This window comes from Corvus brachyrhynchos, unplaced genomic scaffold (assembly GCF_000691975.1).
Source record: "Corvus brachyrhynchos isolate BGI_N302 unplaced genomic scaffold, ASM69197v1 scaffold34, whole genome shotgun sequence".
Classification (NCBI taxonomy): domain Eukaryota; kingdom Metazoa; phylum Chordata; class Aves; order Passeriformes; family Corvidae; genus Corvus; species Corvus brachyrhynchos.
This window is the reverse complement of record NW_008238126.1, coordinates 7,365,050-7,392,100: the sequence shown is the minus strand read 5'-3', so window position 1 is coordinate 7,392,100 and position 27,051 is coordinate 7,365,050. Positions and strand designations below refer to the sequence as shown.

Below are 27,051 nucleotides of genomic sequence, written 5' to 3'. Positions count from 1 at the left end.
AGCTGGAGGAAACCTGGACATCTCAAAGCTGCTGACCAAGACACACAATACACTGTGGAGCAGCCAGGAAATCGATGCAGGTTTCCTCAGTTATTGTTTTGTCCGGCTCTGTTGTCAATAGTTTAGACAGACCTAAAGGATCCCTTTGGAAGAGCTGCCCTCCTAACAAGGCTGGACTTCTGGGGCTGTGGCTGAACAGGGGGAAATGAAGGGATTAACAGACTCTGAGGGTGAGATCCTGGTTTTGTGGAAGGGGAGCAGTCTGGCTGAACCAGCAGTTCCTGGCTCCTGAAAACCAGGGACAATATCAGTGTGACCACATAGTGAGGGGAGTCTGAGAGGGAGATGACCCTGAGCAATGGGGCCAAACACATACGGTCACGTTGGGGTTGAACTAAGGGAGCTTTCCTGGCTCTGCTGTAGCAGGGAATCAGAAATGAGACAGGAGTGACTCACAAAGGATGAAAACATTCAGCACAGACACCCAAGGTGTCAGGAGGAGAACCCCACCGTGGGTCTGACTGCAGCAGGACGTGCCCACACGGCATTGAGCAGTCGGTGCCAGATCACTTTTGAGAACAGCAGCTGATTCTTTCTGAAATTGCTTCCCCAGCACTGACTGTTTCTCCCGAGGAAGCCCGTGGAAATCCAACGAGCCGTCAGACTTGTAACACTCGAGTCTGCACTTCTTGTCCTTCGTTTGCTTTCCTTCCTCTTTTTGTGCCTCTTCTGCTTTCGTCGGGACGGCGTGAGGAGCAGCGGGGCTCTGACATCAGAGCTGGGGGCGGCTGCGACACAGCGAAGGCCGACGAGCAGAGGAGGAGGAAGGAGGGCAGGAGAGGAGGAAGGAGGGCAGAAGGGAGGAGGAAAGAGGGAAGAAGGGAGGAGGAAGGGCAGGAGAGAGGAGGAAGGAGGGCAGAAGGGAGGAGGAAGGAGGGCAGGAGAAGAGGAGGAAGGGCAGAGGAGGAGGAAGGAGGGCAGGAGAGAGGAGGAAGGAGGGCAGCAGAGGAGGAGGAAGGAGGGCAGCAGAGGAGGAGGAAGGAGGGCAGCAGAGGAGGAGGAAGGAGGGCAGCAGCAGACGTGAGCAGCTGTCACGTCCCCGGCCCCGCTGTCAGCTGGGGCTGCGCACTGCGCTCCTCATCCCGTCACAGCTCCCACCAAGGACTGGGCTCCCTCCTTCTTCCTTCAGCTGGGGCGACGCTGCACTTCCAAAGGCTCCAAAACGCTCCGCACGCATGCTTTAAATTACAGATAATTCATTTTGATATGCCTTTTCCTTGGATCCGTAGACGAAATCAAAGGCAGGTTTCCCTGGGAGATGCACATCAAGCTCTGCCTGCAGCTCTGGAGTGTTGCAACACAGCTCGTAGCAACCAGGGAGAAATCAGTTCTCCTTTCTACGGCAAGGGGTTGAAGAACAAAATAATTTCATTTTATCTTAGGAAAACCAGCTTTAGCAGATTGGTGAAGACCACTTCCTCTGTATTTTTGAGGCCTGACCAACATCAGGACCACAACTCCAGCACAGTCAAGATTAAGCCCATTGTCTAAAGAGATCATTATTACACTTAGATTCCTATTAAGGTTTCATGGTACCAAGAGGGGGGGGTTGGGAGGCAAGTAATGAAATTACAGGCCTTTATTGTACAAAGGCAACTGGAGACTTTTTTTAGGATGCTATCTATCAGCCTGTCTGGCAAATGTCTGCCTAGTAATAATGTATCCGTCTGCTGAAACAAGCCTAAATAATGCATCGTTATATCAATAATTAATAGGCACATGGGTCAACAAGTTCAAGATTGTTACAGGCAAAGGAGATGTGAAGGAAATGGCTCATTCCAGGCCCTGCCAGGCCTGACATGGCAAGCACAGCTCTGCAGGAAAGTGGTGGAAGGAGTGTTGGCAGCCAAGTGCCAGAGCAGAATGTGCAGCAAGGGGAATGGCTTGTGTCTGCTCAGGCCCCACTTATTCACCCAAAACAGGAACCCACCAGGATAGAACTTCCCACAGAATAGAGAGGCAGGGAGAGTATCCCATGCTCTTGATTTGGGAACCCAACTTCTCTAACTACATTCAAGAGCCCAGATGAAATGTGAGACAAGGAGGTATTGCTGATTTTAGTACAAGCTGAAGAGAGCAACAGCTGAGGTCACCTACTTACCAAAAAATCTGTGCCTGAAGTAACTTGAGGTATTTTAAAATGGAAAGAGAAAAGAATCAAAGTTACCATATGAAAATTAAATCAAAATCAGAGAGGAAGTCAACATAGAAATACAGAGGATATACTAATAATAACATCTTTTTTCCCAAGAAGAGTGCTGAAAATCAGAGTATTTTGGTAATTTTAATTCCTCACTCTCAAACCAGGAGGGTGGGCTCCCATCCAAGAGAGAAGCCTCCTGATATTATTTGGGATCCAGCGACAGAAATGCAAAATTGAGGTTGCTATTTGTAAAACAGACAAAGAAAGGTGACAAACAACAATTGTGAAAACTTCATCCCCTGCAGGTTTGGTCAAGTATCCACATTTCACGTGTTCAAGCTGATCTGTGCACACACTCCCCGCACACAATGGGACCCAATGAAAATAGTATTAAAAATCTCAACTTAGATGTGAATACAGTATCTTGGGGAAGCAATCATAGTGCCTATGTTAAACTTGTTTTAATAGTAGTAACTTAAATACTTGGGGGAAAGAACTAAGATTTTGGCTAGGTTGGGTTTTATGGTGGTCATTTGGTTTTTGGGGTTTTTGGGTTTGGTTTCTTGTTGGGTTTTTTGTTTGGGTTTGTTTTGTTGTTTTTTGTTTTTTTTTTTAACACAGGTCTTGTATAAGAAAACACAGCAAACATCACAGTTCCATTTTCAGAAAACCACAGCCTACTTACAACCAAGGCAGTACAGAAGAAAACTGAAAGTAGAAAAGAGAGTAACAAGTTGCAAAGGCAGTTCTAGTAACAAGTCATTTTAAAAAGCAGATGACCAAAATAGAAAAATCCCAAATTAATAGTTACAGTAAACTGTGCTTTTAAAGTTGTGTGATAAGTTAGTTACTGAAGATTCTGTCAAAGGGATTTTCTTCAGAATGAAGTCTGAGAGTATATGGAGGCTGGTTTGTCCTCTGGCCCGTTTCTAACCAGCAAACACTGATTGTGCTCACTCAAGGAATTCCACCAAGCTCAGAGGAGGGACACCAGCAGCAAGTGAGGACAATACATGATCTGTTTCTGAACTCAGGTGAATTAATAACAGAAACCTGTGTAGTCCCATGGTTCATACAGTCAAGGCTCTCAAGAATGCATTATGAAGCCAGAGCCCATGGCTTTGGGGTTCAAGTGTGCAAAAGCACCAGAAGACTTGTGCATCACCTCATACTCAAGAGACCCAAGCACTTGGGAGTAGATTCTAAAGAAATTAGAATGCTGAAGCTACTTTTTCTCTCTAACTTTTTCCCAGATAACACTGTGCTGCTTTCTTGGGCGTTTCTGACCAATCCACCCATGGAGGTGGCTGTGTGGGGCTGTATTCAGTCAGCACACCCCCACTGGGTTATGGAAATCTGCATTTAACCCTAGAACTGTAAACTTTGCCAGTAAATTCCAATGCCATTTATTTCCATACCTCGCCTCAGGACAGAGGTTCTCATTCCCTAAGGAGGACAGGCCCTGGGAAGTGCAAGGGGCTCTGCATCGCTGGGCAGTGACACAGGAGCAGGAACACAACACCCTGCTTCTGGTAAGGGCAATGTCTCTGTCCCCTCCTCATCCCCTCCCACCTTCTATGGAAGGAAAACCAGCTGCTTCTGAGCCCCATCTATACATCTGAAATCCTATGGACAGGGCTAAAAAGTGGAAGGTACCTCTAAGGGCATCTGTAAATGATTCCAAAATGCAAGACACTGAATAGGAAAAGGAAGTATGGCACCAAGACTTAGGTGGAGTGTAAATTTTCCAAATTAAAGACACAACAGTTCTACAGAAGAGATCAGATGAGAGGATGCCTGACAAGAGGTGTGGAACATCATTTTATAAAGAGCCTTAGGGATGTAGATACCCAATACTCTTTCATTCCTAGTGGCTGATTCCCTTCTCCTTTGAACATCCATGTGGGCTGGTGTTAGGTTCCCTGCTTCTCTCCTAAGGATAAAACAATGAAGGCCTTTTTTTTCCAACATATAGAATTGAATTTCCAAGGTTCACTTCTGGAGTAAGAGCAACCACTTCACATTCCAAAAGTACTTTATTGTAAAGACACAATTCCCTCAACTTAGTAGTCCTGAAATCAGAAGGTACCTTTTATCAATACACATGGTCCTCACCATCTTCTGACTCTTGAGCTGTTGTTTCTCTAGCCTCTCTTTACACCAGCTCCATTTCTATTGTGCAAAGTTCCTCTGTTCTATTATGCAAAACACTTTTCATCCATTTAGACAAAAGAGCTGGACTTCAAGAGATCCTGTGTTCCCATAGCAGAAGTCTGGTAGTCAGCAAATTCATATGGTTCATTTTATATGTCCAGTTACTTGATCCCAACTCCTTTCTCACCCACATGATACGAAGGATTATTCTTCTATTCATGCCTCACAGTCTTTTAATGGATTTAGGGCACAGCTCTTAAAAATGTATAAGAGAGACAGGCATCACATGATTTTGCTATGGATATTTTATGAGCAAGTCTGGGTGCATGCTGTGTGCTTGAAACAAAAGACTGCACAATGTGCTACCAGGGCAGGAGCTGTGTCATTATGTCTTGCATTCAAGGCTTCTGGGAATCTTGGGCAAGAAAAACAACAAAACAAAGGCATGGGAGAGACACCAGGATGGAGTAAATGGGTCAAGACAGCACCGATACAATTTGTTGCTATTAAAACCTGTAATTCAGTCATCTGTCAGAGAACAAATCCGATTTAGGAAGCAGCAGCCGGGCCCCTCCTTTTTTATTGGCTGCTATTTGGGGGTTGCATTTGTTAGTTAATTGACTTAAACTACTACCTTGAAAAGACAATACTGGTTCCTACGTGCTTCTTGCTTCTGCACCTGTAACAGCCACCGTGAGATGTTTTGGTACCAAGAACCACTTCAGCCATTATTTATCACTGGAGTGATTAATTGACATCTGGAGCATAAACTTCCACTGCTACTGGCCTGATTAAAGGTGTTGGCTGACATTTTTCAGAGCATTCAACCACCAAAAAAGACATCAGCGATGTTCAGGCACTTGAATCTCTCAGATGTGTTTTCAAGGAATGTTCTTGCAATGCTTGATCTATTCCTTGAAAAAGATGGACACAGGATGGAAGTAGGGATACAGTTCACTATCCACTGCTCACCAACCTTTCCAAATCTACTTCTTTTACCACCACTGCAAACACACAAAAAAATGCTATTTCTATTTTCTTTATTCTCTTCGTATCATTTTCACTATTAGATAACTACAGACCAGCACACTCATGTGGTGCTTTACAACTGCAGAGCTGGAGGAAACTGCCCAGCTCAGTACCAGTAACAAATACCCAAATTCTAACTGCAAGCACATGCATATAAGGGCATCTACAGCTACAAATGTGGGTGTTTTTCTTGCAATCTTACTCAGAAATGAACTTTTAAAGAATCAGCTTTGCCAGAGATATTAGCTTCAATCTTCAGTTTCACTGCAGCTTCCTCACCAGGGAGGGCACGAAGGAATTTTTATGCATTACTTTTACGTGTCACTCTTTTTCCTGTTGGGAAATTTGAGTCTCCTAACAATATATTCCATGGATCCACAGCAACCCCATAATAAGACTTAGAACATACACTGTCTTTTGTAAATATTACCTTATTATACTAAATGTAACAACTTCAGTTTGCTATTTATGGGAATGCTCTTCCTCAAGATGCTTCATAGTAGAGAAATGTAAATACCTCTGAAGTGGTAGTTTCTATAGAGACTTATTTTTCCACTGAATTGTAGAATAAACAGCCCAATTTTCTACAAATCTGGAGCATCTCTCCAAAGTGGCAGATAATGATACTTTACCACTCTGTAGCCACTTATGTCTTTGAAGCTTGCTGTAAATATGAACCACTTATGCCTTTGGGAGTATCCTTAGGTATTATCATTAGCCTCACTAAGAAAGGGAGGTAAAAAGAGCAGGTAAAAGACTTTACACAGAGTAGGGTGGCACTGCTCAGCAGCTTCATGTGCATCACACTTTTACTGCTGGCTCTGTGACAGTTCACCTTATCCCAGCCTCAGAAATGATCAGTTTCACTGCCAGCAAGATCAGGTCTCTCTCAGCAGCAGCTCTGGATTGAGGGCTGAACATGACCCCAAAACAGGCAGCAGGATTTTTTGGAAGCTCAGTCAGTTTTAGCAAGTTCATCTCAGGTTTGGCAGTGTGGCTGCTCGGAACAGCCCTGGTCTGGGGCTGGTTTGTCTACAAGACTTGCAGCTTGCAAAAAAACTAATACTGGGAATCCATTTTTCCTGGTGTCAACACAGCCTGAAGAAGCTTCCGTGACAGCAGCCATGAGGAATTTCTGTCCTCCCCTCAGCCCCTTAGGGAATGCTGTGCCCATCCTGTAAGTTGAGGGAAGAAGCTGAAACTCTCCTGGGCAGAACAACCACTCCTGGTTTTTTGTTGCCCTTTTTCACAGGGAACAAACACAACAGCACTTAAAACACAGTGAGAGTGCAAAGCCCCGCTTGCCCATGTGTGTCCCCTGACCCCTTCCCTCTGCACTGGGGCTGTTCCTGCCCCCTAGGCTGCTGTGGAAAGGGGCCTGGGCACCATCATTCATCCCCCAAGGTGTTTAGCTGCCAGATCTCCCTGTGGCTGATTGTGCTGCACATCCCTGTCCCTGCCACCCCAGCCCCGCGCAGATGCCGCGCGTTAGTGCTGAGATCAGTGTGGGAGTCGTCCCTCCTCCACACACCAGATGGTTCTGCGTTTGTTTTTAGTGCTTACCTATCTGCTCCTCGACTCCTGAGAGTCATGTGAATCTGGGAAGGGAAAAAAGAAAAGACTTCCCCAGCAGCTAACAGAAAAAATAATTATCAAGAAGTTTCCTTTTCACGTGTTATCTCAAAACACAGAGAATGTACTCAAGAAGCATTCAGAACTTTCTCAGAAAGGAGGGAAATCAAGAGAGGGGCAGATATGGAAAGTTCCTCGGTATCCAAACAGTGTGGACAGCTCAGGCAGTGCTCCCTCTGCTCCAGGGACAGATGAGACACCCTTCAGACCAGACTAGATTGGATTAGATTGTCCAGCAATCAGTGCTGGACTAGATTGTCCAACACTTTGGCTGCCTTCCAGTTGCACTGCATAATGAAGAGCAGGTATTTTCCACTTTAACCTTGTCCTTCCTAAACCAGCAGCATTCAAAAGATGGTGAATCTGCCTAAATTAGCAATGACAATCCATCTGATTTCACTCTTTCACTTTTAAGAATGAACATGTTTTGATTTTATCGAAACAAAACAGGTCATATTTCTGCACTACCTGTGAGTAAATGAACCTGTAAATATAAAAATAAATACAAACTAGTGCAAGTGAGGCGTTTTGTGTGTGATATTTCTTCTCTGGACTTTTCAATCCAGTACAGTCCTACTAACTGTTGTGATTTATTCTGAAAGTTGGACAAGATCCAGTTCCTGAGGGTATATAATTATGTCTAAAAATTTTTTCTCCAACTTGATTGCATGAAGAAGCCTTAAAGTGCGACCGACCCATCTGCATTCTCAAGACTTAAAAACAGGAAGGGAAATGGGGAGATCTCCAAATGAATTTGTAAAAAAGCATCTGAGGAGCACCTTGTGAAAGCCTGTCTAAGGTTTGCGGATATCTGACACAGACAAGTGTGGTAGTGCTGACATCCTAAGATAGAAGTTAGGTCATTTTATCCCTGGAGCCTTGGATCCTGTCAGGATTGATGCTCCTTCCCTAGTAACCCTCACTTAGCATGATAAGCAGGCCAGGAGCAAATCCAAAACATGATGAGGTCAAAATTGCATCTTTTACGATCACATTGTTGTGAAGGGAAGCAATAGGAGGCAGCAGCTCAGCTCACAGCAAAGGAGACAATGGCAAAGTATAAAACCTAAAAATAGGGACCTCTGCAACAAAAACACCCTCACCCAACTACGCAAGCAGAGCCACTCTTCCCTGATCCTTCCTTTCCTTTTGTAGATCTCTCCCACCTCCTGCTTGGGCTTCTCAGCTTTACAGTCAGAGCAATCACAGAGCACACAGAGGGGTGACGTGTGCCAGGCACCAGAACTGGCTCCTGCTTCCTGCGGGGAACTGAAAGGGTGTCCAGCAACTCCTGGAGGTGATGGCACTGCTAAAACCACTGCTGGGGCCTGCAGGGATTCAGCCAGAAGTGCAGCATCTCTTCCAGCGGGGGAGAACAGTTTTGGAAAGACAAGGGTCACCTCAAATCATCAGGCTGGGTATCCTCATGGAAAAAAAACAAGTTTTAGGTTCTTTTCCATCACTGTATTATCTTTCATTTTCTTCCCAAGGCTAGGGCTTGATGAACATCCATTTTCCTTTCCCCACTGCCAATGTCTGGTGCTCTTACATCCTGTCCCACTTCATCCATATCCCCCCATGCTGCAGAGCCCACTTCTCCCCAAAAGTGGTTTCATTTCCTCCCCCACTTCTCCCACCACCAGAAGCCCTCTTTCCTCCTATTCCCAGCAGAGAGTGCTTTGCTTCCCAGCTGATTTGAATTCCTCCCTCCTTCTGTGGGCGAAGAATCATTCAGAGCAGTGGCATTTCAAACTCTGCAGAGAAGGTAGGTAGTCTCAATCCCAAGTGGGAGTGAGTATCAAATACAGTGGTAGTGGGTGCACCCAACCCCAAGACCAGCAGTTCCCAAACTTTCCTGGTGTTTAAACAGTGCCTAAGGGCTGGATGCTTCCTCCTGGACATTTGTGCTGATGGCAACTACCACAGCCAAAACCAGTGCCATGCTATGTATATATATATAAATATGTAACCTTTAATCTGTAATCTTTGTACTGTGTATCATTATTATACCATATCATTACATGATACCATTATCATCAATCACAGAAGATTCAGAAAGAAGTTAGAAATATTATCTAGAAGAAAAGACTGTAAAAAAAATGGGGAAGAGGTTTCCATTCCATTTTAACATCTGGGAGGACAGACTTCTTACCATTCAATGCTTCTATTTCATCAATAGTGTCCTTTCTCTGAAGAACCACTGAATGCAACATTTTTAAGCTTGTGGCTTATCAACCAACTACTGTCTTTTCTGCTGAAAGTGGAGTTTAATTCTTATCCCTGCAGAGGTGGTCTTGGTTCCTGCATCACCAACAGAGCCCCTTCTAGTTACAGGGTGATTGGAACCAGCAACCACAGAGTCTCACCACAGCACATGTCTCAGTGACATTTTCATTCTGAGTCACCATTTGATTCAAGACAAGAAATAAAATTGCCACTGGTGGAAGTTCTGCATAATTCTTTATCACCTGAGCACATGGAACAGAAAAGCTACAGAATGAATTAGTCTAGAACTTGGTGTGCTTAACAAATGTTGTTTAATGACTCTGTTCAGAACACCTACATGTTTTGTTCCTGTTACTTGTACAGCTCTTACATGTGACAAAGAGACTAATTTTTTAACAGAGGAGGGAGGAGAGAGAACAGCTATGGACTCTTTTTTTACTGAGTATAATAATAGTAATATGGGGCTCTATACCATCTATGTCTCAGTGACTTCTTTTAAACATGCTTAGCCTATAATTGAAGGATAATTTTTCTTACTGCCAACTCCATCAGCTCACACTGACATCAGAAAACCCAACAGTGTTCTGGCTAATGTTTCATCACCAATAAAGAATTTTGAAAACTGAATTTTCCTCTGTGTGCACGAGGATAATCCTTAAAATTATGGCTTTGGTTGTACCCAGCAAAGAGGCTGCAGCAGATACGTGCCCCATCAGTGCCTGTATGCACTGGTGCATCCTGGACATGAATCACAGAATGCCAGAAAGGTTTTGGTTGGAAGGGAACTTAAAGTTCATCTTGTTCCAGCCCCCTGCCATGGGCAGGAACACCTTCCACTATCCCAGGTTGCTCCAAGCCCTGTCCAACCTGGCCATTGACATTTCCAGGGGACAGGGCAGCCACAGCTTCTCTGGGCTCCAAAAGAACCTTTGCAAACAGATGTCATATTGCTTTTTCAGGAGAGTCACCTCTTAGATTGAAAAATCTACTTAAAACCAATAAAACTTTTGTTTTCCTTTGGTCATGCTTTTTTTGTGTCTGATCCTGCCACAGTTCAGATTCCCGTGGTGTAATTAAAGAGACCACAAGTGACAGAGAAAACAAAATATGTGCAAGTGTTACATATAAAAGTATTGAGGACAAAGGTTCTTTTAAAAGCTCAGTTTGGAGCAAACTGACATTGCAGTTTTTCTCACTTGGATTTCAGACAGAGGCTAGCAAAATTTACAGTAACAAACCCTTTAATTCTTACTCCATTCAGAGAATGACTCAGCACTGCAAGGAAAAGCAGCCTAAATGTTGTGAAGTTTTGACAAACCAGCCGAGGAATGAGCAAGCAGGAGTCCAATGTGGAAGCAGTCACAGAGTTTACATCTGAGGAAAACTTTGCTGATTACATTTTGGAGGTGGTTTGTCACAGGACGGCCTCACTGCAAAGTGAAATCCCATGTGTGCATTGAATCCCGTGCCAAAGAATTCCCTTCTGGGTATAAAACTGGTCAAAGAATTCCAGGAAGCCCTTCCTTACAGAGGAAGCTAATTCAAAGTCCCCAAATGCATACCAAAAAAATAACTTTCCTTCCACATTTCTCAATCTCAGGCACCTCCTTCTGCCTTCAGGGTGCCTCCACCACTATTTTCAGAGTCCTCCTCTTTCCCCCATATCCACAGACAGCTGGTCCCGAGGAACTCACTGGCCCAGCCCCCACTTGTCTCCAGCTTGGGATGACTCGTGCTGCTCCCAGATACGTTTCTTGAGAGCAACCCTTTGATAAGCTGCACACTGAGATAACCCCGGGTTCCCTTCGTGCATCTCCTGACAGACCTGTCAATTTGTCCAGCTTCTGGAGGAGACACTGTGAGACCAGGAATGGAGGGGTCAGATGAGGGGTATCAGAGATAAGGAAGATGCCAGGATCTGGGGGAGGGCAGGGGGAAAGGGAAGAGGTTATGCAGGACCAGAGGCTGGAGCTGATCACTGTGGAAGATGCTCTGGGGTGAATTTGCAGTGTGGCTGCAAACCTCTGTGACAGCACAGCTGGGAAATCTCAGTGTGAATCCCTTCAGTTTCTACACTTCGCATACAAAAAGAGCATAAATATTTTTCTTCCTCTGGCTAATTCTTATGCAAATAGAGGGAAGTTACAAGTTTTAAGAAGTTGCTGCTCCACTGTCCAGGTTCACATCAAGTCTTTGCTTCACAGATACCAAAACATGAACACATCACGTCTGGGAAGCTTCATTCCAGATCCAGGCTGGATCACAGACAAAAGCTGGCATAACCTCAAACCTCCAGGAGAAGCCATCAGGGGACACTAAGACTGATCTCTTCCTGTGCCTATTGCAACACATCTGCTTGGGCTGGGATTCCGGGCCATCCCCTTTGTGACGAACATCAGCAAGCAGCGTGTGCTCCTGAAGGCTTTTACATCTGCGTCCGACTCACGCTCACTCCAGAGGTTCCTGTTTCATATCCGGCTCTGATGGCTCTGTGTGTATCATGTACATTCATTTCAAGTACACACAGGGGGCACAAACAATTGTAGAAGGATTATAAAGTCTGAGAATTTGTTAGGGGCCAGCTTGGTGTTAAAACCACACTCCCAGTTCACAAATGCACATGGACACTCTGCACCACAGCTTGTATTTGAGAGGAAAGCTAAAGCACAAAACCAAGAAATTTGGTTCCCAGAAACCTTCTAGTGTGCACCTTCAGAGAATTCCTAATTTTCAGAATTGTTACCAATGTGACAAACTGGCTGCTGGAGCCAGCAGCTCTTCCCCATCCCAGTAAAGTGCATTGCCATAAGTCCTTCAGAGGCAGTGATCTCTGTGAGATGGGAACAGAGCAACAACAGACACAAGTGTTGGCTCCAACGAATTTGAAGAGAAACATTTCTCTCAAACAGTTGAAGTGTGTTGCAGAACTTTGAAAATCTTGTAGTTTTCACTTTTCCTTTGGGAAAGAAATATTTTGATTTCTAACAAACAGATCTTTTTGCATCTGAGGCCTGCATGGACACTGCTCTGACGGGGAACACGGCCCTTTTTGCCATCAGAGAGCTCCTGTGCTGCCTATTCCTGCAATTCCAGACAGCAGAGATGGAATTCCAGGCTGCTGTGGGGCGTCCTCAGCTCACACCCACAGAGACTGAACACGCGATTCTCTGCCGACATGATTTTTCCTACATCTACCCCTGTGCTGGGCACTAATCCAGGGAAGTTAAAAACCCTCCCCCATGACACCCACTCAGCACTCCAGTATCTGTTTCCCAATCCTTCTGATAAGTGTGCCTGTTATTCTGTTCTAATCTTCTCCCAAACACACCAGCATGCCCTGAAATGAAACAGCAAAGGAGAACTCAAACTAAGCATTTACCTGCAAGCAATTTTCCAATAAAAAGCAGAAAAATATGTCCCAGTCCAAACCCAACACAGCATCACATCTCCTGTCTGTGCTCCTCAACAGCAGGGACCATGTCAGGATATTCATTGAGTACTACACTCAGCAATCAGACACGAAATATTTCATGCAGTAAAACACCAAGGGCAGGTTGGTTGGTTCTGCTTTTCATTCTGCAGGTTACAAATGTTTTGACAAATTTATCTGACTTGCAATCAGTAAATAAACAAGGCCTAAGATACTTGATGAAGGAACTGTATTTCCCTGATAGAAATACTTTCCCATATCATCCCCAAAGGAAATGTAAGTCTTCAGTGAGTAATACACCAGTCCTACTCCCATAGCCTACTCAGTTAGACCCAGATTACCTACATCCCCTGAGCAAGAACTGCAACACAGTTACTGCTGCTTTTCAGTAAAATCTGGGCACAAACCAGACTCTCTGAGTTACCTGGTTAATGCTGTCAGTCACTGTGCTACAGATGTGCTCCTGTGAGCAATGCTTACACCTCCTGTCAGCTCTAAAGGTGTAAGAGTAGAGTGTATCCATGGGAAAGACTCATTACAGATTCCTATTTCAATTTAATCTTCATTGACAAACAACATTTTGGGCTTTAGGACTCACATGCATTCCCTCTCTGAGACAACAGGAAGATCTTCTTTCTTCCAGCTCCCACTATCAGATGTGCCCTAAAAAAATCTCCTGAATTGTTTCAATACCAACACAAGGATTCTTCAGACTGAGGAAGAGAAAGAGAGGGCTGTATACCACATGAGAAAAAGGACTGCTCCTGCATCACTGGTTCTCCTTAGAAACTTAGAGGAGGCTGCTTTGTGCACAGAACTTGGCACTCTGGGAGCATGAAAGCCCTCTCAGTTCACTACAGGCACAGCAGATCCAAATGGATCATGGAGATGGTTATTTGTGTGTATTTATAGCACCTCACAACTCAGGTTGAAGACTGAACATCCAAATAAATGCATCTGAGGAATCAGAGAGTACAGTTTTCTCAGTCACCAAAACTGCTCTGCAATTTTTCATCTCCATTTACATCTGCTTTTCTGTCTCCTAAAAGTGCTTGTATATATTTAACTGCTTCTAATGGACTATAAAGAACTGTGAAGAGTTTACACTTCCCTGAACATGACCTGAAGGCTTCAGATGTATTCAGACAGAAATCACATACTTTATTAAAGATAAATTATGGCACTACAGAATCAGATATAATTAATATAATGTGTCCTCATTCTCCAGGAAGGGAAAAAAGAGAGTGACTATCACTGTGAAATATCAGCTGTGGATTAGACAGAGTAAGAAAGAAAAGGATTAAAATCTGGATTGTGGCTCTTGGTCAGATATGCATCTTTAGTGGAGCAAATTTCACCTAATAAGTCATTTTTCCTCCATCCACCAACCACTAATCTCTGGTAAGTATGTTCCAGGTTACAGACTAGAGTGGAAATCCATGGAAAATGCAGGCAGGGTGCAGATCCTGGATACCTGTATTTGTGGTGCTGTTGACACAGCAGCGGCTCGGGGGGCTCCTGCTCCAGCCACATTTCCTGTTTCTATAAACATGCTCTGTTTGAAAAGGGGCTACTCTGGGCACACATATGCACTTTATGGCCACTCCTGTGCCAACATAAATCAGCCCCAAATGCCATCTCGGTGACATAATGTAGGACTTATGCTTAAGGGAGTCCACATCCATAAGTGAGTGGGTTCCAAAGTAATTAATTTGAGGAGTCCACTTACATTTCAATCTCCCAGCCAGACAGGCTGCCCCGTGGTTCCCTTGGCTTTTTTGCCTCAGACTCCCCAAATTTCACTCTTCCATTTCCTCCACTTCCTCACCTTTCAGGGTCAGAGTTTAACACCGCAAAGGGAAATGAAACAGAGAAAAACAAAACAAAACAAGCTGTGAAGCAGATTAAAGCCACATTTGACATCCAGAGGTACATGGTTCCTTTTTCAGCTGCAGATATGAAGTAGTAACAATTTCGTGTCCGCAACTCACAGTGTAAGCTTGTGTTTTGAAAACAAAGGAGGTTTTCTAAATGCATCTTTGCTCAAAAAAAAATGTCATGGCTTTTAAAATCTATTCTATTTAATGGTCAAGTCAGCTGAATTCTTAATTACTCTTTTCTAATTGCTTAGAAATGGCCTGGAAAGTAGAGAGAAACCCTCTTACACTTCCCTCCACTCTTGGTGCTCTAAATGCACCATCTCTGAGGGGAAGGTGCTTGCAGAGCAAGCCACAGAAATGTGTGCTTCTGCTTCTTAGAGAGGATGGGTCTGCCAAGGGCCTTCTCCTGAGCAGCACCAAGAGAATTGCCATCAGCCCATGGCTCTTGCAGAGCTCCTGCTCTGACTGCACTGTTCAGCAACATCCATCTGCTCAGAGAAACTCACTCGCTGAGGACAGAGTTCAACTCCTTTCCCAGAAAATTAACTCCTACTACCTTCTGTGGAGGCTGGATCAAATGCAAATGAGAAGACATGCAATTAGTCATGGGATAAAATGGCCCATAGGATTCAAGAGGAGAGATGCTTTACAGGAGGCAATTAGCTTCTGCTTACCCAATTTATACACAGTGCCCTGAGTCAGTGGGCGTGAGGCCATTTCATGGGATCAACCCTAAGCCAAGGATTCCATGTTTCCCCAGCAGAGAAAGATGGAACTGTTCCCCACAGCCAGCACAAAGGTTCTTAGCTTGGTCCCACATTTCTTCCTATAAGGCCCTCACAGCTCATGAGGAGGTCACAGGGATTACAGCCCATTTTTGCAGATCCCAATCGATTCTGAAACTGCAGTGTTCCCACATTTGTTTGTGCAATACCAGTGCAGAACCTGTTTCTATCAGACAACCTGATTCAATCTTCATGCTTTTTGAAGAAGAGGACAGTGATGATGTGGACATTTCCAATGCAGAGATCTCCTCTGGTTCATTTTAAATATTCAACCTGACCTTCAGAAGGGATCCCAGCTTTGTTTCTGGCTTAGTCTGATGAGTGTGTAGCCCATGCCAGGGCAGACTGAATGCTTGAAGCACAGATTTCCTTCTGTAGAGGTCATAATTCCAGCATGATCGATACAGAATGGAGGAATGAGAAGCCAATAAGAGAGGTCAGACTTCATGGACCTGGTGAGAAAGGCCCAGAAAAAAGAGCACAAAACCCTGTAGCAGGGCATGAGATGGCATGGCAGGGACTAACCTTTCCGAGTGAATAAATATTTAAACTTTTACTAAACTACTAACAAGGAAGAACTGAAAGACCCTCACTTCCAAGTGGATTATTGCAGTTCTTCTTTCTCATCCGGGACCCAGAAAATCAAATTTCAAAATCCTCTGCCATGCTTTTGAAAATCTAATATAATTTGCTGAACACCAGTGGCTTTTTCTACAACAGTTTAAATAAACGTGCAACACTTAGCCATGATTATGGAGATCTGAGGGAGGAACAAGATTTTTCTTTTTTACACTTGGGAGTTATTCCTCTGTACTTGCCTTATGTCTGAAGAGATTTAAACAGAGGGGGAAAATGTGGAGGGAGTTATTCAAGGGAGTTATTCAACAAAATAAAAAAGTGCATGTGTACACTCACAGAAGCAAAAAAAAACACGCAGAAAGTTAAGTTTTTTTATAAAAAATCTCCTTTATTTTCGGGGAGAAAATGTGATGATTGCATGATTTTTATGTTTATGTAAAGATAAATGAACAAGTAGAATAACTGAACAAAGCCATTAATCAAGACTAAACTTCCCAGGTACAATTCAACTTAATTTATGGTCATATTGGACCCTCTTGCTCATGTTCAGAGTTTTAAAGGGTGGTTCTGGAGCTCAAAGGCGAAGCAAAAGTAGCTTTTCAACACATCATCCCAAATTCAGAACTGAATTCTGCTGCCACAAGGCAAATGGATGATTCTTCCAACCTGGAGATGGAAGAGCCCTGAAAGAGAATGAACTGCAGGGATCAGCCCCAGCTAACACAGGAACAAGTGAGATGAGAGTGGAGGAGATAAAATGAATGTGCAAGTAGGAAGGAGACACAGCACAGACTGGGAGCTTGTCTAGATTTTTTGAGCTTTTAGGAAAATAAATGTCTTCCATCATGTCCTGTCTCTTGCTTTAGTGATCATTTTGCAACTTCCAAATTTTTATCAGCCAAAAAGAGAACAACACTGTACTTTGCACGTGATGGTAGAACATGCTAAACTGATTGGATGATACCCTGTGCCAGATTAGGGATCTCTCTGGTCCTTCTTGTATCTATGGTTGCAACCACGCACACAAATGTAACAAAAAAGTAAAAGGAAGTTTGCAAGAGGCAGCTCTGAGCAAATCTGCCCACAAGAAGTTCCTTTCTTCTCCCTAAAAGTCAAAGCCTCATTTGCACTCTGAAGTAATTCCTCTGCCTTACACAACCCTTAATTATTTCCAATCCTTGCTGTAGTCACTGTAAGTGTCTTCATAAACTGGATAAATGCACCTTTTGGAGGGTTCACTTCTTCCTGGAGATTTTGTGGCAATTAATTTATTTTAAGATCCAGATAGCTTCCAAGATGCCTTAATCAACAGCACATCCTGTCCTCACCACGAAGCTCCTGAAATTTGATGTGTCGAGGCCAGACTCCAAGAATGCAGACAGGTGCCCACAGGAGGGGGCAAAAATGCCAGAATTTCCCAAGCTATGGTAAACATGGGGCCGAGTTCCCTGCCCAGCAGCTCCTGCCACACATTTGGGAAGAGGAGGTTTGAATCCAGCCAGTTATTCTTCCTTATCCTGCTCCAGGGAGCTGCACCACCAGACACCCACCTGGGAGATGTGCTGTGGATGCCCATCTTCCAGCTGCCCCTGGAACAGGATTCTGGCTGTTAGGAAGTCCTTCAGGAAAGACTAAGGGATGAAGAAAGTGGAAACAGAACAGCTGCAGGGATACTCCCTGCCTCTGCTATTCCCAGAAGTTGTGGTCTTGGGGAGAAGGGGCAAGGAGCCTGAATTGATGGGTTTAGGTCAGGGGAAGAGGTGGAACAACTCTTAAGAGTATGTGGGAGGACCTGGGAGATAAAACCAGAGAATTGCTGCAGAGAACCAGAGATCCTTTGGTCAGCATGGGATCATGCAATAGACCAGGAATGAAATCATGGCTTGAGCAACGACTTTGTGCCATCAATACAATCCCGTGGGGAGTAGACATGGAAAGGGTGGACTCAGCCTGGAGTTTTCACACTTAGGAGCACAGGCAGGGAGCCCAGCTAAAGAGCTGAGGGGGGAATGATTTATGAGGACAGAGCTAAATGGTTAAACAACAAGTAAGGGCAGACATAACAATCTACAAATACCCACAGAAGTAAATGTCAAGGAGTGTGAGGAATTTTTGGAACAGCAAGATAAACTTCCCAAGACTAAGATGCAGTGGCTTGTAACACACTTGCCCAAACAGCTAAAGTTTTGGTCATGACTGGCTTGAGCAAAGGATGAGCAAAGGGAAAGGCAAGGAACAAACCTGTGCTGTTCAACACGTGAAAGGGATTATTCAACTCTGTCCCAGGTAAGCTCCAGGTCTCTATCACCAGAGAAGCTACTGGCAATGTTCAGCAAGGTACAGGAGTTGGAGACAGGACTTTGGAGCCCTCCTGCAGCCGCTTTTCCCCTTGGGATTTTTGTGGTAGCAGCAATTACAACTGTGATTTAATCGAGACAGTTTCAGGTTGATTGTACAGATGAAGAAGTCACACAGCTGCTATTGCACAACATCACTCAGAGCTAGAAAGACTACCCACCACAGCAGTGTCACTACAATTAACATCCGATTTGCCCTGGATAAAGGCTGAGTGTTAAAATTGCACCTGATCTCATGCCCGCTTCAGCCCCTGAAATAGCTCTTAACTAGAAGTGAAGTTTGTTCTGTGATGAGCACCTGCATGAGGGGTGAGATCCAGCCCAAGGTCATGTCCCAGGGAGGGAAAGATTTCCAAGGAGGCCTGGGGGATGTGCCTGATGCTCCACATGAGGAAAAATAGCTGCTAGGGCTACACTGAGCAGCAATACAAGGGAAAGGGAAGGAATGCAAAGCAAAACTTGAACAAACAAAAAGGACCTTGGAGTTTTTTGTTCACAGTGTGGCATTGCAGCTGTGGCAGGGTCAGGAAAAGAGACAGCAAGGTAGAAACAGAGAATGGGATTGGCTCTGAATCCCTCAGACTGCAAAATTATTGCCTCATTAAAGGAAATAAATTAAAGGTAAAGGGGAGAAAAGAGCTCATACACAGTCTTGAATTGTGGTAAGGGGGAGAGGAAAGAGATAAAACAAACCAAAGGCACAGCCACAGGAAACAAATGCAGCCCTAAGATACCCTCTATCTCCTCTTTTCTGACAGATGTCCCATTCCCAGTCCCCGGGGATTGGTTTGTGCACTCAGGAGGATAAAGCAGTTTCCTTACTTCTTCCTGCCTTGATTGAGACACTGGATCACTAACATGGAGTGTTGCTTAACTCAGGGCAGGAACCTACTTCTCGCTTAGCCCTGACTTCTGGAAAACAATCTCAGTGCTGGAGTTCAGTAAAGAGGAGCTACACAACTCCCATGGTGAGGAGGGGACTGAGAGAAACCCAGGGAAGCTGCAGGGGATTTATTTTGGGAGAACATCTTTAGGTGGTCAGGGGATGGTTGTGAGGTTTCAATACATGCACAGAATGAAACCCATTGCTAAAGTGTCCTAAAGAGAAAAGGTGGATTTCAGAACTATTAAAAACAAACTGCACTTTATCTCCCATTTTAAGGCTTGGAAAGAGATGACCATCCTAGGGGAAATGCCACTCAGTGTCACAACAACATCTCAAAGCATTTTGGAGATTTAGGTGTTGATTAATGAGACATTCAGGTTCACAAGCCAAAGAAGCCGGGGAATTCTTTTTGCCAAAGGTTTACAAATGGCAGGCAAAAAATTACTGAGGAAGAAAGGCCTTGTAATTAAATGCTTAACTTGAGATTCAGGTTCTTCTTCTCACCTTAATGCCTAAAACACAACAAGAGGTGCCTTCCATACTTGTAAACACTGTGTTCCTGAAAGGGACAGGATACAGAGTACAGCTCCCAGTCCTCAGCAAGCTGTCAGGAGCCTACAGTGGGAAGAGCTGCCTGACTGTGCAGAGGTGTCATTCCTGTGGTAAATATTTCTAAGAAAATTCAGGTAGTGGTGTGGTACCCAGAATTGTGCCAGGGAGAGATTTTGAGTCTATTGTGTTTGTTTCCTTGCTGAGGAAGAAAAGTGTTTTTCACCTCCCAGACTTCTCTGGGGCTTTTTCTCTTCAAGGTTTTTTAGAAAACTCCTGAGCAGGAAGCTAAAACAATTACCTGAACAGAGCCAAACAGTCTGTAAGCTTTGACTCTCTCAAAGAAGCACTTTTTGATGTACAACAGCTTCCAATGCAGGAGACACCTTCTGCCCTTTAGTTTAGTGGTGTGTTACAACACATCACACTGAAAACTGAGGCAGAACACAAAAAAAGAAAACAATCCTTACAGTGAATCTTTACTTTTGTTGGAATCCTTTTCTGGATGTTTATGGCAACCCATAAAGTTGCTGAAACATGCCTGCTGTATTTTTAATTGTCATTTTAAATGCCAAAACCCAGAAGTCCTGCTTGTATTGTATGTGAACACAGTGTCTGCTTATGTTCAAACCCTCAGGCTCTTTAAATAACTCCACTGTACACAGAGAACGTTGTTCATTTTGTTTTTACAATTTTTGCTCATGTAGAAGGAGCTCTAACGTCCTGAGAACATAAATGTATGTTCATAAGCAAGGAGCGAGATCACAGCTGGAACCTACCTGAGCCTTGGATCGCGTTTCGGCAGCGGCACGGGCCGAAAAAGCCGCTTCTTTCTCAGTTTAATTTACAAGAGCCACAAGTGGAACAGCACATAGCAGACTTACTGACGTAAGGCACAGGTGAGTGCACGTTACAGGTCCAGCTCTGTGCCTGATCCACAGGGAATATCAGGCTGTTTCAGCCAGACTTTAGAGCCATTACCGCCGTAGCCCTGGAGGAACCTGGGCTGAACCCTGGTGTGTTAGTAAAGGTGGCAGCTGCCATAACAGACTTCTGTGTAGGTTACAAATTTGGGGCATAAAATGAGGGTCTTTTTATTGATTCCAGTGAGTTTCGTACCAAGCCTCCATTGTTCTGCCCTAAAGAATAAACCATTAGAGAATTTATAAGCTAATTTGTTGGGTTTTTTTCTTTCAAGGATTAAACAGGAGCGGATTGTAATTTCCTTTAAATGCATCTATTATTCATGAGTATTCAGTAAGTTTTATTATGGGCTTAAAAACAACAGCATATATATCTTTATATTCAATTCCAATCTCCTACATGGGCTGTGAAACTCACATTTTATGTTTAGTTGTGATTGACCATGAAAGTCAGAGGGTAATACGTGTTCCCTGAGTAAAGACACAGACAGGTATCTGGCCAATGTTCATTTTTCACATTAGTTTTCTGTAAATAATCTTACATGCAATTTTGCCACTTCCTCTCTGCAGGAATCTCTGGGAGTAGGTTAGCAAACTGTGGCTTGAAGAAGGCTGACACAGAGTATTTATGAACAGAGAGGAAGTAAATTAATTCCAGCATTTGATTCAACATTGGAGAAAAGCTTTTTGCAGTATTTAATCACCCACAGTAACAAGAGGAGGTACAGTCCCTCCTCTAGCCTGGACCTATTACCAGGAAAGGAAAATTGTGCTGAGTTAGGACTAAAAACAAGGGGTCAAAGAAAGAGACACTTCATTTCTCAGTGTCCATCCCATAATGCCAGTCCTGTAACAGCTGCCACTATTTGTAAAACGTGCAGAAGAGGGATAGGTGGAGGAATGAAGCCAACGCACACAAGGTAACACCCTTTTTAAGCAACCACCACTTTCTGCAATGACCTGTACAAGGGTCATTGGGGGTTTTCCTTCCCTTGGACTCCGGGTTTCCTGAGAGGAAGGAGAGTTGAAATACAGGAACCAGTGGCTGCACACCATTTCCAGCAGCACAGGAGACCTTCCTCACTGACAGTGGTTTAGGAACCACATCTGAATCTCCAAACTTCCTGGTGTTCTCCCTTTGAAAGGAGGGAAGACGGGGGAGGAGATGGGTGGAGAGGGTGAAGAGGTGGTTCTCTTCTTTGAAAGGCCCTGCAAACACGGCAAAACTGCTCCCAAACCCTCAAATCTATGAGGAAAAAAGGTTGTGATACAAGTGGGAAATACAAGAAGTTTTAGCTAATAAAACATGCTGGACTAGCACCACACTTCTGCTTAAAAAGCTGTTTATCATAAACAACAGTTACTTACAGTATCACTGTGAGATCATTAGAGGACTCAGACACTGAAGAGCATCTGGTTCATCTGGGTGAGGCCTGGAAAACAGTGTCACGTATCAGCAAACACCAGCAATCGATGGATTTTTTGTGAGTGCTGTTGGAACAGGAGGAAACGCTCAAACTCACACTGCTGGGCCACTCTGTGATCTAATCCTGGCCAGGGAAAAGAAAATCTGCCCCTCACTACATCTGATAAGAGAAAAACTTCAGTTCCCTAGATAAGAACATCAGTTTGGCTGGGCTGTGTTGCAGATAATTTTTTCTCCTTTCAAAGGGTTAATGGGACCCCAGAGATAATAAATGGATTAAGCAGCTGTGTAGGTGCTCAGGAGATGAATATAGGTTGATTTTTCACAAACTTAACCTATGCAGAGTGAGTCATAATTTGCACCTTGCGTCATACAATAAATGGATCTTTTAAAAGTCAACCCACTGTGAATGGGCTGTGAGCTCTCCAAAAGCAAGAATCCTGCTCTCCTGCCCACAGGAGGATCAAAACAGCTCTTCTCCCTAGGTAACAGTGTGATGGCAATAACAGGGACCAAACAAACAACTCCATGTTGTGAGTTTGCCACGTCGCTCTTAAAAGGTCAAAAGGTTTTGACTGAAACAACAGTTTTTGTTTCATGAAAGATGAATTCTGAATCATAAATGTGTATTAATCTCATTGCTGCTCCTGCTGTGCCTTGCAACGCTGCTTCTTTTTTCAATTATGCCTCGCATCAACTTTTTAATTAATACCTATGCTAGGAAAACCTTGAAAGTTTTGATAAATGACATCTGCTTTTGTGCATTTCAACCGTACACTTCTGTGAGAAGGAAATGGTTCTATTTTGTAGTCAGCCAGGAGAAAGAAAAGCAAGTAGAGAGGAGGTCTACATGTTCACAGGGATCTCAGCACTGAGCAGACAGAATAATCATCTTTTGTTGAATACGAACATAACAAAAAACAAATCCAACAATTGCCTTTTGTTCTGAGCAAGAAAGGCAGGGCTTTAATAGTCTTTAAACGAGATAGAAAATTTCCATCCAAATGGAACCATGGAGTAGGTAGACACATTACAATGTTTTGGAGTTCAGTGATTAAATTTAATACTGTGCCAGGCAGTGATTAGTTGATGAAGGGTGTTCAAAACTAGAATAGAAACAAGGGAAGTGTGGCTCCAGTTTAGCTCTGGGCCTCCCCAGCAGTTTTGTGTTCAGCTTTCTACTTTAATAGCAGTGTCAAACAAAAAAAAATTTGGTTTGATTTATTTCCCTAAGGAAACTCAGTGCAACTGTAAACACATAAAACTTCAGCATTCAGTGTCAGATCCCAGAAAGGACCTGAGGTACCAACCAAAGCACAGACACACATCCTCTTCTTCAGTACTTTTCCACCTTGCTACCTCAATCCCTGCACTCAGAGCCCAGGTACATGTGAATCCTATTAGTAAGCACTGAATTTTCCCAAATCACTGTGCAGGAGACCCCTAATTAAGGCTTCTGAATCCCAGCCTCAGAGCTGGGTGCCTGTGTCCCTTACAGATGTTTGCCTTAGTGCATTAACCCCCCTGGTGAGCCCAGTATGACGCATTGTCCTTAACACTGTACAAAGATGACAAATCCCCCTGGAGAACAGGAGAATAAATCCCTTTTAACTTGGCTGTGACCTCTCCTAAGCCAGCCCAAGCCAGCCCATGAGCACATGGTGTTCTGAGAAGTCACAGCGCAACCTGAGCCCAGTGGGTACAGGTAGATCAAATCAACTTCACCAGCAGACTTCACCAGCTTTGCAGAGGATGTGAAAGTTCATCTCCTGGGTTTCTCAAATGGAGAATTACCCCCTAAATTCTGACCAGAGACCTTTGAAGGAATTAAAATTTTCACTTTTTTTTTTTTTCTTTTCAGTTCTTTTCTTCTTCCTTTCCTGTCACCACCTATTCCTACAGTCCAAGCAAAGGCCATCATCATTCTAATTTGAAGCAAGTCCTCTTACATTAATATCTATTTTGGCCCAGACCTGCTCTTTGCTGCATTAGTATAAATCTTTTGTCTTTTCATGGACTTTCTCCAACTATATTCTGGTCTAAGCAAGATTAGAATCTTATTTTGGTGATAATTTGTAGGGTTATGCTAAAGGTCAGCATCGTGCAGGCCACAGATCTTGGTGAAATCTCATCTATTCCAGGGGGAGAGAATTTACAGTTACAATTTACTATAATAGTAACATGATTTTTTTTTAAAAATGATAACTTGTAGATAATGTTTCAAGCTTCTCCTTGAAATCTTAAAATCCATCCATCAAGTAACAATAATTAATCACCAAACATGTTAAGTATTCAAAAAAAGTGTGGATATGGCACTTGAGGACGCGGTTTAGTGGTGAACGGGGTGGTGGTGCTGGGTTGACAGTTGGATTTGATGATCTCAGAGGTCTTTTCCAACCTTAACAACTCCATGATTCTGTGTTATGTGTGTGAAGTTAGTTGCAGCTTTCACTACAAGGAAGTAAAACAAAAAAGTGTAGGAAAAACTGTGTTGGAGTCTATTTAACACTTCAAATGAATGCTTGTGTAAAGCTCCTCTCGGATTCCTCCATCACAGGCAACTTCCCTGACTGCCAGAAGGCCTGGGAGCTTTTCCCATCAATGTGAGAAGCAAGAGATTTGCACCTTAACAAAAATTTCCAATATACTCTTCACGTATTATTTGTGCTCCAGGTGGTGGTAAGACATAAATCCTGGAAGTTCTCTCCACAATGGTCGAATGCCAAGAAATGGAGCAGTTTACTGGAACAGCAGCAGTTTCTGATGTCTTTGCAATGCCAGTTTCAACTAGAAAGGTACAATATTTTATATTCTGAGAAGCTGAGCTAGACCATTTTGGCAAAGAGTCTGTCTGCCTACCAAGGGTGGGGTAGGTATTTACTATCTCTATAATGACTTCCTACTGCAAGTGGGTCAGGTAATTCAAATAACTCGCCAGAACTGCCCTTGGTGGAGTCTGGTGAAGTCTCGCCTGTAAGTAAATAGTCCCTGAGCTGCAGAGGGCACATCCTCTGTCATGTGATGTCTCAGCCGTTTCCTGGCACTGCCCCTCCGACAAATCCTTCACTTTATCTCCCTCCCATTGTAACAGTTTCACCGCTGCTGCTGCTGCTGCTGCTGCGCTTTTTGCTGTCAGTGGCCTGCTGTGAACTGGAAAAACACCTGCTGAAAAGACCAGTCAAGTACTTAAATGATACCAGAGGCTCCTCCTTCCTCTGCCTCCATTATGGGCAAGCATCCAGTCTGTCAGTTGTGCTTGCCCAGCTCCAAACCAAATGTTTCAGCATCCGGCCTGCACAAGTCATCAGGTTTAAACAAAAACTGCAGCAGAAGATTAGCTTGTTGCCTGTGATCAGTGCAGTGCTTGGCTTTCCCTCACACTGAACCTCGATGCCTGATGTTAAAACATGTGGATCATGTTCGTTCTGGCATTTGGAGTGGGGTAAAAGGCACTGTCTGTGTCTGTGGTGAGGTGGGAAATCCCAAATTCGGCAAGCTTGCAGAGGTGCTGCCTTGCACAGTGGTTGAAATGTTAAAAGAGAGGTATGAAGCAGCTCAAATAATAAGAAATAACTACCAGCTCCTACATGGCTCCTTGAGGCACTGTGGATGGAGAAGGATGTGGCAAATTAGGCAAATTAGGGCCAGGAGTTGGACTTTGATGATACTTGTGGGTCCCTTCCAACTCAGGATATTGTGTGATCCTATGAAATCTCCCTTTGCACAAACAGCCTCTCCTGAGAGCTGCTGGGGAAGGACACACAGGTCATTGAAAGAACCTGCAAGCATTCATTATATGCTTGTTTGCCAAAAACACAGTGGCATGGCTTGGTTCACCATAAACATTTTGGGCAATGCTCTTTATATTGTACCAATAACTAAAACCAATCAGCAAAAACAAAAAGATGTTCAAAGACTCTCATGAGCTCTGGGTTAGATGGATGCATTCTGGGGAACAGCTTCATGGATTTTGGCACTGTAGGGTAGCTTTTTAAAACAAAATTTCCAAAAATGAACAAGTTATTTCATAGATGAACTGTGTTGTCATAAAAAGTTTTGCTTGTCTATCTTTCCAAACAAGCACACTCCTGTAAAGAACAAATGAATGTCAACATTATTCCAGAATGTGTTAGAAAATTAATACTGCGCCCGTGTGTCACTTCAAAGTACTCTGTTTTGATCTTGCCAAGGTTATCCCAGTGGCTTTACCCCACAAAACAAGCCACAAACACAGCAGTGAATGAGTCAGGACGCAGAGCTGACTCTAAGAGCAGGAGCAATGCCTCTGGAGAGCGCGGCCAGCGGCAGGCATGGAGCAGAGCTAAGGGTGCCGTGCGCGGTAACGGCTGAATGAGCAATGACTGGCAGAAAGAGAGAACACTTTGCTGTAAAACTTTTATTTCAAGCTCCTCCACTTCCCATCAATGCAAAAGGCTCTCTCAGGGTCAGGAACATCCGATCTGATGGACCCAAGTCTGCACTGGGAAGACGTGAGCCACACGATGCACGCCCTGAGCGGGAAGGTGGCCCACAGGCCTCGGCACTTCTGAGCAGGGCTTTGAAAACAGTTTCCAAGGGCCCTACACAAAAAGTCCTTTCAATAGTGCTCCATAAAACACACCTGAAGAAAGCCCGTTAGCTCCACGCTCTCTGTTTAGCTCAAGTGTTGTTTTTTCACACACAGAAACACGTGTACAGACTTAGTGCACCATACAATGCCCCACTAAAGGCATCAAGTGCTGGTTATAACTCCATCCAAGATCAACAAGGTCTTTTTCCACAAGCAACCCTTTGTGTTTGGGAAGCCTTTGCCCTGAATTTTACTGTCTCCAAGTCAACTAACAGGTGCTCTGCAGTCAAACGTGAGCTATTTAAGTGCAACCTGCATAACAACTTGCCAGGCCGGCAGGCAACCTTAAATAGTAGTTAGGGACTGGAATGGGTAAGTTTTATGCAGACAAACAGAAACACACACAACAGGAAAGAAGGGGG

General features: G+C 44.0%; 1 protein-coding gene across 7 annotated transcripts in view; it reads right to left on the bottom strand.

The window, feature by feature from the left end:
• Positions 1–27,051, bottom strand: part of FGGY (FGGY carbohydrate kinase domain containing) — a 257,963-nt gene that overhangs the window by 187,695 nt on the left and 43,217 nt on the right. For 4 of the 7 annotated variants that reach the window (XM_017733514.1, XM_017733509.1, XM_017733512.1 and 1 more), the window contains exon 3: positions 22,002–22,066. The exons of the other annotated variants lie outside the window; for them this stretch is intronic. The gene's annotated coding sequence lies outside the window, so the exon portion shown is untranslated. The remainder of the gene's footprint in view (positions 1–22,001; positions 22,067–27,051) is intronic. 7 annotated transcript variants of the gene reach the window in all.